Source organism: Caretta caretta, chromosome 1 (assembly GCF_965140235.1).
Source record: "Caretta caretta isolate rCarCar2 chromosome 1, rCarCar1.hap1, whole genome shotgun sequence".
NCBI lineage: Eukaryota > Metazoa > Chordata > Testudines > Cheloniidae > Caretta > Caretta caretta.
The window spans coordinates 273,120,549-273,134,676 of record NC_134206.1 but is presented as its reverse complement, the minus strand read 5'-3'; positions in this window follow the sequence as shown (position 1 = coordinate 273,134,676).

Sequence of the window (14,128 nt, the reverse complement as noted above, 5' to 3'; positions counted from 1 at the left end):
TGAAGACTGGGACGAAAGATGGAAGCAAAAGATCGCAGTGAAGCACAGCTGGCTGATAAGCATGTTTAATTTTTGCAGTGATTAGCTGTGTGAGAGGGAAGAAGCTTTTATAATTTTCATGATGAAAAACACGTCCATTCAGATGTATCAAGCAAATTAAAACAAAACAAGGCATGTCAAGTACACAGAGAGAATTTTGCCTTATTAAAACATGAAAGCTCATTTACAGGCAAGAAGTAAACAGTGCTTTCCATTTTCCAGAGCCATGTACAGTCATACAGGGTTTGACAATGACTAGCTGTCCCAGCTGATATTTGCTGCTGAACTCTGGGCTGTGTAAATCTACGTAGTCTGACTATGGGTCCGTCTGGCTCCCCTGGCTCTGAGACAGAGCGAGATAGACACAGACTACATAAGCGCCACCTCACTTACAAATGAGTAACAGCAGCATACTGTAGCTCACGAAAGCTTATGCTCAGTGAGCTGTAGCTCACGAAAGCTTATGCTCAAATAAATTGGTTAGTCTCTAAGGTGCCACAAGTACTCCTTTTCTTTTAGCAGCATATAAGAGATTTTCATTTCTATCATGAGTTGGATCACTATTATTATTTATTAGTAACATTACAATATATCATTTAAATGCAAATCACTAGGGACCCAATCCCCCTCTGACTGAAATCAATGAGAATTTGCTACTGATTTCTTTAGAAGTAGGACCAGACCCCGGAAGAGCAAAGTATTATTAAAAGGAAAACAAAAATCTCTCAAAGGTACCTTACAGTTTAGGGGACTGTTCCTGCTCTCACAGAAGTGAATGGGAATTTTTCCACTGCAATTCACTGAGATGAGAATTAGGCCTCAGGTAGGATCTAAATTATATTTCATAACAAAAATGGTGAGTTATATTGTTCTTCTTCATTGGGTTATGGCAGCCTAAAGGCATGTCTTTAAACCAGAAGCTATCCTTTAGTCTGTTAAGAGTGCACAGGGGGCAACTTCTTGATATGCAACTTGATATGCAACTTGATATGCAACTTCTTGAGAGCAAACTGCTATTTTTGAGTGGATCCCCACTGATGTGAAAGAAGTTGCTGGATCAGGGCTACAATGTTTCATTTTTTCTCTCTGTTTTGACCTATAACACAGGTGGGATAGCTTGTTTTGTTATGGATTGTGAAATTCATTCAAAATCCTTTAAGGAGAAACCCCTCCTTAGCTCTCTCTTTCCCTTCCAGCCCTGACGTCAATAAGAATAGTGATAATGAAGAGACTGGGGCAGAGTCACAAGCATGCATAAGAACGGCCATTCTGGGTCAGCCCAAAGGTCCATCTAGCCTAGTATCCTATCTTTCGACAGTGGCCAATGCCAGGTACCTCAGAGGGAATGAACAGAACAGGTAATCATCAAGTGACCCATCCCCTGTTTTCCATTCCCAGGTTCTGGCAAACAGAGGCTAGGGACACCATCCATGCACTACTGCTTTGCACTATTCTGGCGTTACAAAGCAGCCATAAACTCATTAAGCTGTGTTTACATTGGCTTTGCATTACTGGAGCAGTGCAAAGCAACCATAGCAAATGTGGCTCTTCATTTTCAACAAGAGTTCAGGCATTCAGAGCATTTTTATTAGAAGTCCCTGGGTCAGGTCTTTTGGACTTGGATCATCATATGTCAGTCAGGGCTGAAGGCTAGTATACAAAGCCAAAAGAGAATTTCTTTATATCAAACATGAAAAAAAAAATCCTTTCCCTTTATTGAGTGCTACCAGTTCAAACCAAAATGGAGTTATTGAATTCAAATGTGCCCTTGCACAGCTGCTACTCAGAAAAGACTATTTAAACTGACATTTAAGAGGCACTTAGTCCAATATGTAGGCAAAGAGAATCTAACAAATATAAACAGTGGGATTATTGTGTTTTTTAAACAGTGCAGATTGCTCACAAGCACTCTTTTTCTCTTAGATTACTTCATAAAACTTGTTTGCACAAGGTCTCAGTGCAAGTGTACAGCAGCCAGCTGTTAACGTTTCTAAGTATTCCTTTGCAAGAGAGGCTACAGTGAGTTCTGCGTGGTCATTACTACAGTTCCCATCTTTCTGCATGCTCTGCACTGGCAGACCCTTGGGCCCATGCAGAGCCACAGTGAGTCTGACAGGACTGTGCACTATCTTAGGAGTCCATATATGGGGGATCTGACTGCAGGATCAGGGCTAGTACTATTATTGTTCATTTGTATTGGTGTAGCACCTCAAGGCATCAGTCAGGACTGCGGCCCCATTATACTAGACACTTTACAAATCCATGGTAGAATATAGTTCCTGCCCTTAAATGCTTACAGCCTAATTATACAAATTAGGTCAGAATTCAGCTTCTTAAAAAGTTTTTCAATGCAGACGGGAATCTACACTGAAGACAATTATGTCAATGAAATATATTTTAATAAGTATTTTAAATATGTTTTTGGGATTCAAAATGCCTTGTGTATATGTGTGTGTCCTCAGTCAGGCAAGGCAAGACGTATATGTGTGTGTCTTCAGTCAGATCATGCTCAGATAAGCTTTCGAAGTTCAAATAAATAGACAGTATAAATATTGTTGGAAGTCTTGCTTATTCCTTAGATATTTTTCCTGTTTGGATTTGTAAACAAAAAATATTTGAAGGCTACATGAACTTTACAGGGGGGAAAAGTGTTAAAATGACGACGAGACTCTCAGACCAGCCAATAAGCCATTCAGAAGCAAGGAGGTAACTCCATTCTTACCTCACCGCATTTTGTAAACTGCACAGCTGTTTTGATCCTCTTCCAGGGTGCCTTAGACTAGAGATTGATGGAGTACCTCATTCACAGGGACTGACATATCGAGGCAAAAGAGGGTGAATTAATGAGAGGTACCCTCCTAAAGTGAACATAGCTCCATGGGGCTCTGATTCTGCCCCCTCTTATGCAGGTTGATCTGAGTAGGACATTTGTGGAATGAACTACTACTAAACTCAAGTAATGGTTGCAGAATCAGGCCCTAAAGTATTGTCTGCATGCATATATAACTAATTTGTGTGACATGATCTATTTTTCTTAGTGCAGTGTGAAAATAAAAAATTTTGTGATCCACGTTGAATTAAGGACCCCCTAGAGCAGAATCTCTGTGTAAAAGAATGACATCACTGACCAAAGGGGTGCTGATTATAAGTAGCTGCTGAGGGGTAAAATGTGTGTACTTATATAGAAGAATAAGTCTTGATAGTATCATTTTATAATGACTGCCATGTAAATTGGTTTATGCTTGACTATTAAAATAGCCAGTCACCAAACAGGGTTAAATAGCAATAGCAACACAGCAATTCACCGCCACAATGTAATTAGTTATAGATAAATAATTGGCCCAGAAAGCTAGTCAGACACAATGCACCCAATAACTGTATTTTTCTCCTCTCTTTTTAAACAGGTCACAGCTTTCCTCTCTCTGACTCTGAATCAGATTTTCCTCTGTGCTGAAAGGTAGGCATGTGAGTCTTACACTGTAGCTGTCTTGTCTCTTGAAAAAGAGAGCAGCAGCAGCAGCAGACCCTTGGGGCATGTAGATATTACAGCAGCCACACAGGACACTTTCTGCATTTCAGAAATCTTCTTAGTACTGGGTTAAGCAACAGTCACTAAGCTGGGGCATATGAATTTTTTTCCACATTGTCAGAAGAAAATGTGGAACTGATAAGAAACACCTGTGGAAATGGAAAGCCTTTGGAAACCGGGTCTTGTTTAGATGATGAAGAGATAACATTGAAAGGCATGTGTTGGCGGGCCAGATGATCTTGAACAGAGTGTCTGTTTTAAAAAAAAAAATAGTAGTAACATGTTTCAGGTAATCAGCTCTCTGTGCAAGGGAGGGTCCTAAAGGATCATAAGGCTACATTGGTGCAGTGTGTAAAACTGCACAAAACTGTATAGACTTAGTTTGTTCATCGCTTATTATTTGGTTCCTAGAAAACATGATTCCATTCACATTTATATTGCATCTTGTAAATATTTTCTTGGAAATATTGCAGGACATTGCAAAAATAAAAGCACATATTACCAGTTGAACATGTGTAGCCAACATTTTCTCCGCTTGCAGCTCAGCATATCCCTTGTGCTCTGTATATATAAACTTTACTGCACTTTATATGTTGGGATTTTTTTGTTTTGTTTTGTTTAACTTTTACAAGTAAAACAAAATATTTCAAGCAATTCTATCGTACCATTTTTCTCTGATTTACTCACTGCATTTTTTTTTTACTCCTTTGTTCTGCACTAAGTATAAAAAACAAAAAGTAAATTATACTTAAGTATTCCTTTGTGCAGCCTGGAATGGGAACAATAATTAAATTATAAGTACTGGAAAATGTATAGTATTATGTGGATTCAGTGGAAAAACATTATAACAACTCTGTACCATAATGTTCTGGCAAGAAATCAGCTGGAAAACAGTGGAAGACGGTTTGTGTGTGTTGGGGGCGGGGAATGGTGGTGCTGGAGGACTGAAGGGTTCCTCTAATAATTTTGCCTGATTTTAAGCACGAGTAGTGACATTGACTTCAGTGGGACCGTTCACATGCTTAAAGATAAGCAGGTGCTTAAAGTATTTTTGCTGAATCACGTCTTTACTTAATACTGAGGGATTGTTACACAATAAATACTCTAATGTACACACATTATAATATTGTTTAATATTAAAAGATGTATTATCCAAGTGAAACATCTGATGAGCCCTAATTTGACCTAATTTATAAAGTAAGATACTGAGAGAGAGTTGTGTGAATATTTGTTTGTGCCAAGATTTTCTTTGGTTTCAATCAGTGTTGATTTGCACCTCCCTGTTTAACTTTGAGATTGAGTCTCAACTAAAAGTCCTTGCAGTCAAAACTACTGAGTCATGCTCATTTGCCAATCAAAATAATGGGAAATTGAAAATCTCCAGTGTTTTTGACACAAGAACATAATTGGTCCCAGGTGTGCACAAAGGTTTCATGAACATTAGTAATCTATTTAAGATCCTAGTCTGAGTTCCAAGTTCACAATTTATCTTTCTGTCTATCTAGATATTTATATGGTCCAATCATTGTACTGAGCGCTGCACAAACTTTAATGAATTAATCCTTTGCAACTTGTGAGGTTGGGAAGAATTATTAACCACACTTTACAGATAGAGAATTAAAACATAAAGAACCTCAGCTGGGAAAACCACTGTAGCTCAGTTGACTTCAGTCGAGCTATACCAATTTATACCATCTGACCATATGGACCAAAGACAGAGGTGAAAGTCAGCCGGTACACCTCGGTACGGCGTACTGGCAGGACCCCGTGCGCCATACCGGAGCGGATCGGCTTCCCCAGGCAGCAATTTAAAGGGCCTGGGGCTCCCAGCAGCGGCCGGAGCCCCGGGCCCTTTAAATTGCTGCCAGAGCCCTGCTGCCAGAGCCCTGGGGAAGCGGCAGTGGGGCTGGGGTGGCGATTTAAAGGGCCCGGAGCTCCTGCTGCAGCTACCAACCCAGGCCCTTTAAATAGCCGCCGGAGCGGCAGCAGAGCTCCGGGGATGGTTTAAAGGGCCTGGGGCTCTGGCCGCCGTTACCGCCCTGGTCCCTTTAAATAGCCGCCAGAGCCCTGCCGCCGCTACCCCAGGGCTCTGGCAGGCTCCGGGCATGATTTAAACAACCCGGGGCGGTAGCAGCAGCCAGAGCCCCAGACCCTTTAAATTGCCTCCCAAGCCCTGCTGCCGGAGCCCCAGGAGTCATGGCGGCAATTTGAAGGGCCCAGGGCTCCACTGTGGTGGTGGCGGCTGGGAGCCCCGGGCCCTTTAAATCGCCGTCAGAGCCCCCGGCTGCCACTGCTACTCCGGAGCAATGGCAACGGGGCTCGGGTGGCGATTTAAAGGGCCCGGGGCTCCCACTGCCACTACCCTCGGGAGCCCTTTAAATCGCCACCCGAGCCCTGCTGCTGGAGCCCTGGGGTAGCGGCAGCGGGGCTCTGGTGGTGATTTAAAGGGCCAGGGGCTCCCGGCTGCTGCTACTGCGGCAGAGCCCCGGGCCCCTTAAAGCTCCACCAGAGCCCAGGGCCCCGGGATAGCAGTGGCAGATGGGAGCCCCTGGGGCTCCGATGGTTATTTAAAGGGCCTGGGGCTCCGCTGCAGTAGCGGCAGCTGGAGCCCTGAGCCCTTTAAATCATCCCTGAGCCCCGGGGCTCCCAGCTGCCTCTGCAGCTGGTAGCTCCACGGTGATTTAAAGGGCCCGGGGCTCCCAGCTGCTGCTACCACAGTCCCAGCCCTGGGCCCTTTAAACCTTGATTTAAAGGGCCCGGGGATGTAAAGGACCCACCTCTTCTGGTTGAGGCCATGCCTCTTCCGGTTGATGCCCCGACCCCTCCTAAGGACTCCGAGGTACTGATAAGTCCTTTAAGTTACTTTCACCCCTGACCAAAGAGATTAAGTAGCTTGCTTGAGAAGTCTGTGGTACGTCTGGGAAAAGAACCAAGAGCTCCTAACACATAGTCCAGTGTCTTAATTACAAGGTCATCCTTCCTTTCCAAAACATTTGTGAGTACTGTTTGATTGGGCTAATGCTATTTTACTAACCTCTTATCAAAGCAATCAGGTAGTTATTTGGAATGAGTGAACTCAAAGAAGTTTGGGATTGATTTATACTGTTGACAAAGCGGTCTCTCTACAATTCCATTGTATTTCATCTTAAATTAAGCAGGTAGGCCGAAAATGTTATGAAATGCAACAAAATGACTGTATTTTTAATCATGTTCTAAACAGAGACAAGATAAGAGGATGCAGTGGTTAATATAATACATGAGAAATAAAGTTGCCAAGAGGGTGAATTAGGGACATATTTTCAAAGGTTTCTCAATTCAACTTCTAAGGCCTCACAATGAGCTATGTCTGGATAGCTCTGTGCTTTGGTAAACAGCCAATTAAGTCATTAAAGTGGTGTACATTTTACTCAAATTTGTCTTCATAAATGTACCTATATATGCTTCAGTGGCCAGCTTGAGAAGGAAAAAAGGTGAATCTGAGCATGCGCAGTGTTGTTGGATTTGTTAGATATTTTGTGATATTCCAGGCACAGTGCAGAATTACAATGGTCATATGACATAATGGTATCAGTCAGAAGCAGAAGTGCAGCAATCAGTAGGACAAACTGGAAATACTTTTAAAACTCATTTTAGCAGTTGTTTCGTTTCAATGTCACATTACCTTTGCTTAACAAAAGACCTCATGTTGGTGGGATCTGAATTAACACCAACGGTGAAACACTCACTGACCAGTAAGAGACACTGCACAATGGCTGCTACCAAAGGGGAAAATATACACTTCAAACTAATTATGCTAAGAAAATTAAGAATCTGATTCTCTGTAACTTGAAGTCTTTACATCAAGATTTGAGGACTTCAGTATCTCAGCCAGAGTTTATGGGTCTATTACAGGAGTGGGTAGGTGAGGTTCTGTGCCTGGGATGTGCAGGAGGTCAGACTAGATGATCATGATGGTCCTTTCTGGCATTAAAGTCTATGAGAAGAGGAGGAAAAAAATGCTCCATTTTGATATTTCAGATGATTTGAATGATGAATGAAAAATGCCATTCAAAAAATAAAGTTGCAAAGGATAAATTCATTAATGTTTATAAAGTTATATCAATTAGTTATTCTGTTTCCTCAACAATAAGTTGGTGTGTGTCACGTAAGATACTTTTAGGGGCTTGGTGTTATTGTGCAGTGATTGCCATTTATTTATTTTCCCAGTATTTCTTTACAAAACTCACTTTCAAACATGTCGTAACCTTTATTCTACATAGTAAAAGGGAACATTAAATGGCTCTCCAATAGGAAAAAGTGTATGGAGCCCCCATTTCCAATCTGTTGTTGTACAATGAAACAACATCTGCAAGCAATTTCTTAAATTATCTGCATAACTCAGCACCACCACCTGGTGTTTCTAAAAGAAGATTCAGTTTCCCATATAAAGCATGTTCAGTATGTACTGGTACAAATGCAAGTGACAAATACTTCTGTTAATGGATTAAAGCAAACAAACCAAAACAATAAAGGCAAAATCTCACAGAGGAAGCTCTGCCAGTTTCAACTTGCAGATTTTCTAATGAATTCTGCCTTTGGTTTGGGGGAAGAAATTGTTCTGGTTTCCCCTGACAGAAGAAGCTAGGGGTTCGGCTCTCTTAGCCCAGAGTTCCCATGAGATCTGTGTATATCTTGGAGAGCCACAGGAAGCAAAGGTCATCTGTCCATATGCTCCTTGCCTCCAATGTGCCACCTAGCCCCATCATCTCTTGCTGGCTCCTGGAAGAATGACTTTCCCCTGAACTCCCTTGGAAGGGAAAGAAGCACAAGTGAAATCTGCCTCCACAAGTTTAGAAAGGGAGAATATGGAGGCACCCAGAAGGTCTCCCCAAACCTGCCCACTGCCTAAAATCCATTGAGCACCCATGAAGGGGATCCCACTGCATTAGGAGAAGGGGGGAGGATGGCACCAGAGAACATCCCCAGTCCACAGTCTCCCTTCCCCATGCGTATGGAAAAGGGAACATGGGGCCCATTATCTTTAATTAATAAGAGGCCCTGTGTTGAAATGAATGGTTATAAGCCCTGATCTTCAGGACAAAGGAAACTATTCACCACCTTTGCACTGACTGAATCCAAAGGGCTGCCAGAAACTGGTTCAGCTCCCCTTGTAAGTTTGCTCAGCTTCAGGGCTGCGCGCTGTGCTAAGTTACAGCCATGGGTAGGTAGCAACTTCCCTGGAGCCACCTTCGACTCCAGGAGATGTGAACAGTGGTGGTGCAGAAGCTTGACCTTTTCCACCAAAGTATGCCCCTGTGACAGGGGACGCCCCAGCTGACCACTTGAGTCAGCTTTTTGCCTTTGAAGCCATATATAGCAGCCTTTATGGAGCTAGGGATCTGGTCTGTACAGGACAGAATAACAATTTAAAATGGAAAAAAAATGAGGAGTACTTGTGGCACCTTAGAGACTAACATTTATTTGGGCATAATCTTTTGTGGGCTAAAACCCACTTCATCGGATGCATGCAGTGGAAAATACCATAGGAAGATATATATACACAGAGAACATGAAACAATCCGATGCAGTGGGTTTTAGCCCACAAAAGCTTATGCCCAAATAAATTTGTTAGTCTCTAAGGTGCCACAAGTACTCCTCGGTTTTTTTTGCTGTTACAAACTAACATGGCTACCACTCTGAATTTTAAAATGGGTTACTCTTCAATAAGGGATAAAACCAGCCTCCACAGAGGTCCCCACAGCAAGAGAAATGATGCAGTTTCATTGCACATGGTGGGAGAGAGTAGACACGAGGAGAGGACCTGCAAGAGAGACATATCCCCTGTAGAGCACTGAGGATGTTTCTATAGAGGTAGCTATGTGGCAGTGGGCAGTAGGGCCTGGGCAGGGTGACATACATTTCTGTGCAGATACTCCAGTCCCCCCACCTCCATAGCAGGGATGCATTGGACCTGTGGAGAGGTAGTTCAGCCTTTGGGATGAAGTAGCCTCGGGGCAGGGGGAGGCTTTGCAGTTACTCTGTAGATTTGAAGAGGGGAGGGGATGGATTGTTTTCCTCCACACACACATGCACACACAACTTTCTCCAAAGAGACCCAATGCCCAGCCTGTTACTCAGGCTGAATACCATGTCACTAGTATGGCCATGAAAGATTGAAGGCTCAGACCTATAGAGAGAACAAGATCCACTAAAGTGAGTGCAAGTTCCACGTGACATGGATGGAAAACTGGGTCCTAAAATTACATCCTAGTTTCTGTATGCTTTAAATGTGTGCAGGAGAGTGCAGGAAAATTTCTTGCTATGCCCATTAGTGGATTTCTCTGGTGAAAAGTCCATGATATTATTTAGAGAATAGATATTAATCATGCATATGACAAAGCCTTTCAAGGTCATAACATGGCATTGCTTGGGTTACATGTATATTTTAATCTGGTTATGTTTCTGTCCCAGATTTTTAAAAATATGTTCTTTAATCTGGAAATACATATTACCAACCAGGGTAAATGTGCATGGAGTTATTGGTTGGATGGATAAAATTTTAAAAAATAAAATCCAAAATCATTATTATTTTTAATTTTAGGAGCCTTACAGAAAATGTGAACTATTTTAAAATGTTTTGGCTAAATACTTTTAAATCAGGCAGTGGTCTTGTTATGTCCCTGCCTCTGTTATTGCTGTCTTGCTTGAATAGGCCAGAAGTCAAAGGTTAATCTCTGCTCTGACATTCCTTCTTAAAGAAGTTCCACTGTCTTCTTCCCACCCACATGTAATGTATGTATTTAATAAGAGTGAACCACCCTCCCAAGCACCTGAGTGTGTGCACATCAATATTACTGGGGCAGATTTGGTTGTTCTCTAAACAGACAAGACAAAGATGGCTCTCAACGCTGTGACTGCCACAGAAAGAGTCTATCGGTATAGCATGAATATGATTATGGAAGAGGAAGTGACTGTAATGTGATAAGTAGCTGGCAAGGAACCTCTGATAGCTCATTGTGAGTTGAAGTTAAGTGGTGAAGACTGATAGGCCTTTAAGTGCTTCAGCAGCTATGTGGATTATTTTATTGTTTGAAAGATCAATTCAAATGAGATTTTCTAGTTTAAAAAATGCCTCTTTCTTCACGAAAGACATGCTGTTTGTGTTAAGCATTCACTGTTTCAGAGATTTGGATTAATCTTTAGGTACTGCAGTGAGCATATTCTTTGCCAGTTTCAGGCTTTCCAGTTTAATAATGCCTATGGACCTGATGGAATGCTGCATTATGAAATCCATTGCCTGACAAAAGAGTGCAGAGGGCAGAATGCAACCCTGCTTAACACCAGATATTGATTTAAAAGGCTCTGACATCCGGCTCCCCAGATGAACATAGGCAGTGGTTCCATTAAAAGAAAAGGAGTACTTGTGGCACCTTAGAGACTAACCAATTTATTTGATTATGCAGCTCTCTAATCAAGTCCAGCACAGTGGTAGGGACGCCTACTCCTTTAAGGCCTTCCATAACACGACACATTCTACTGAATCAAATGCAGACTTAAGATCAACATACACTACGTGCAGGGGCTTCCTGAACTCACGATGTATCTCCTGACTGTTAGGATATAGATATTCAGGCCTGTCTGTAAAGGCCTATACTCTAAGAATGTAGGTGTATTCTTATCACTTAGCTAGTTATAGAGGTATAAAAGAAAGAATCAAAATCACTGTCTGCCGATGTAAGGTCCTTCTCTTACTGTGACAGTCTGAGGCCCTGTGCTTAGGCTAAGATCTTTGGCTAAGCAGCAGAGGCCACCATAAGCTGGGAAGCGAACGGTCACATCCTCACATTCCAAACTAGTCACATTGAAATAAGGTGCTATTGGGCTGTTAGGAATACAATCCTGTCCTGATAATGCCTATCGCCTCCGGAGAAAGGGAAGTGCCTAGAAAAAGTAAAAGGAAACTTAATTTGATAGCATCCTGTCTGGCAAGAACTCACTTATCAATAGCTGAGATGTGAAATCCTCATTTCTTTGTTGTTCTATCACTGTAGTCCCCATTTCTCTATTGTTTGTCTGTATAATCTCTTGTCTGGTTCTGTGATTGTTTCTGTCTGCAGTAGAATTAATTTTGCTGGGTGTAAACTAATTAAGGTGGTGGGATATAATTGGTTAAATAGTCATGTTACAATATGTTAGGATTGGTTAGTTAAATTTCAGTAAAATGATTGGTTAAGGTATAGCTAAGCAGAACTCAAGTTTTACTATATAGTCTGCAGTCACTCAGGAAGAGTGTGTGCGTGGGTGGGTGGGGGGTTGGGGAAATGGGAACAGGGAATGGGGGTGGGGAAATTGGAATCATGTCCTGCTAAGGGCAGGAATGGGAACAGGGCCACAGGTAAGGCTCTGTGGTGTCAAAGCTGGGAAGGGGGACACTAAGGAAGGAAACTGGAATCATGCTTGCTGGAAGTTCACCTCAATAAACATTGAATTGTTTGCACCTTTGGACTTTGGGTATTTTTGCTCTCTGTACATGCGAGAAGGACCAGGGAAGTAAGTGGGTGAAGGAATAAGCCCCCTAATACTGACAACAAGTGGAGGGCCAAAATGGCATCTAATGTAGACCTGTTCCTTGTGTAAGCAGTGTCAGGATGAGCTCCACCCTGACATCTGGTGGTGAGGTGTGGCAAGTTGTGGAAAAGAACTTCAGGGGCCGATCTCATTTGCATAGGCACACCCACCCCACCTAGAATGAGACCATAGCTGCCCAAATGGTCACTTTGGCTGCTGTGGGGTCCCCAGTGTCTCTGTTATTGGGGCAGGAAGAATAAATTGTTATTACCCTGATTATGGGAACTGTGCTTGGAACTGTACGTGGCCTTTTGTTATGATGGAGGGATTCACCATCAACTAAGTAGCACTCGCTAGGCAAGGGTCATGGGTTCCAAAACTGTGTGAATGGAGAGAGGCTGGGGACAAGTATTAATACTTGGTGGCATGGGCCCCTTGGTGAGGGCCTTACATGCTAATTGCACTTCCTCCTCTCTCCACTGTGGAATATCAGAGCTAATTTTGATTTCATTAGAAGTCTAGTTATAGGCTGCTGAGCTCATTTTGGGCTGACAGTGCACCAGCACTGGGGCTCCCCTACTACAAGCTGAATTCACCTAAGAGCTGAAATCACTGAGTGTTGTGTTAAGTAGTGGGGGAGCCTGAAGATATATTGTGGAGCAGTTTGCGGGACGGCTGGTGAAGCAGTTCGACGCGGAGCAGTGTGTGGCTGGCAGGAGCGGCTTGTGGGCCGTGGAGCTGAGCGAAGGAGTTCGTGGGGCGGCTGGCGGAGCAGAGAGCAGCTGAGTGAAGGAGTTCGTGGGGCGGCTGGCGGAGCGGAGCGAAGGAGTTCGTGGGGCGGCTGGCGGAGCGGAGTGCAGCTGAGCGAAGGAGTTTGTGGGGCAGCTGGCGGAGCGGAGTGCCGCTATGGAGCTATGGGGCGGTCAGCTTCAGATCACGTAAGGTGCCTCTTACCCCCGTCCCATTTCCACCCAGGTTGGGAGGTAAAGCTCCGCAGATAAACTTTCGAACTCTGGGGCTGCCCTGACCAGGGACAGAGACTTTTGGGGCATTGGACTTTTGGGACTTTGGGTGATTTGGGGTTGCTGGACTCAAGAACCAAAGGGAAAAGGGCATGCCCCAATTTGCCTGGGGTGGGTTCTTTTTTTTTTTTGCTCATGGGTTGTGTTATGAATCCTGTTGGTGGTGTTTCCCCAACATAATGCCACATTGTTTCTCTCTGTTATTAAAAGGCTTTTGCTACACTCAGACTATGTGCTTGCGAGAGGGGAAGTATTGCCTCTTGGAGGCGCACAGCGGGGGTGGTATATATTTGTCCCAGGTCACTGGGTGGGGGCTCGAGCCGGTTTGCATTGTGTTATTGGAATGGAACCCCTAGATATTGAACCCGGCCCTTGTTGCTGCCAACTCTGACGGGCAGAAGGGTTACACTTGTAAAGCCTGACTGTTGGGGACAACGCTTCTGATGTAGCAAAGCTCCAAGCGTGCCAGAAAAATATGTTCAAACACCTTCCCTGGAATGGAGAGCAAGGTGATCAGCCTGTAGCTCTTAGCTGTTGGCTGGACAAAGCTGGAGGCTTTTCACACAAAATGTCAACATTGTATATTGGGCATAAAGTGGAATGACTTCATCTGTAATGCAGATGTTTATGGTCACTCGGGTCTACAGACTACTGGGGCCATTGTCCACAGGCGGCGCCTTACACTTTTTGGACATGTTGTAAGGATGTCACAAGATGTTCCAGCGAACACCATTCTCTGGGTGGCTTATAATATCCAGGATAAAATTCCACCAACCTATTACATGGGTTCATCAAGTCTGTTCCGATGTTGGACTCTCAGGCCATCAAGCCTTTGCAATTGCTCAGGAACCTACCAAATGGCAAACGATTGCTACAGCTGACTGTCTGGCTAAGCGCTGAAGAAGAAGAAGAGAAGAAGTTTAATCATATTACAAAAAGCCTTCTTCTTAATGCCCGTATTAGTAATCTGATTGTGGCTGAAATCAAGCTT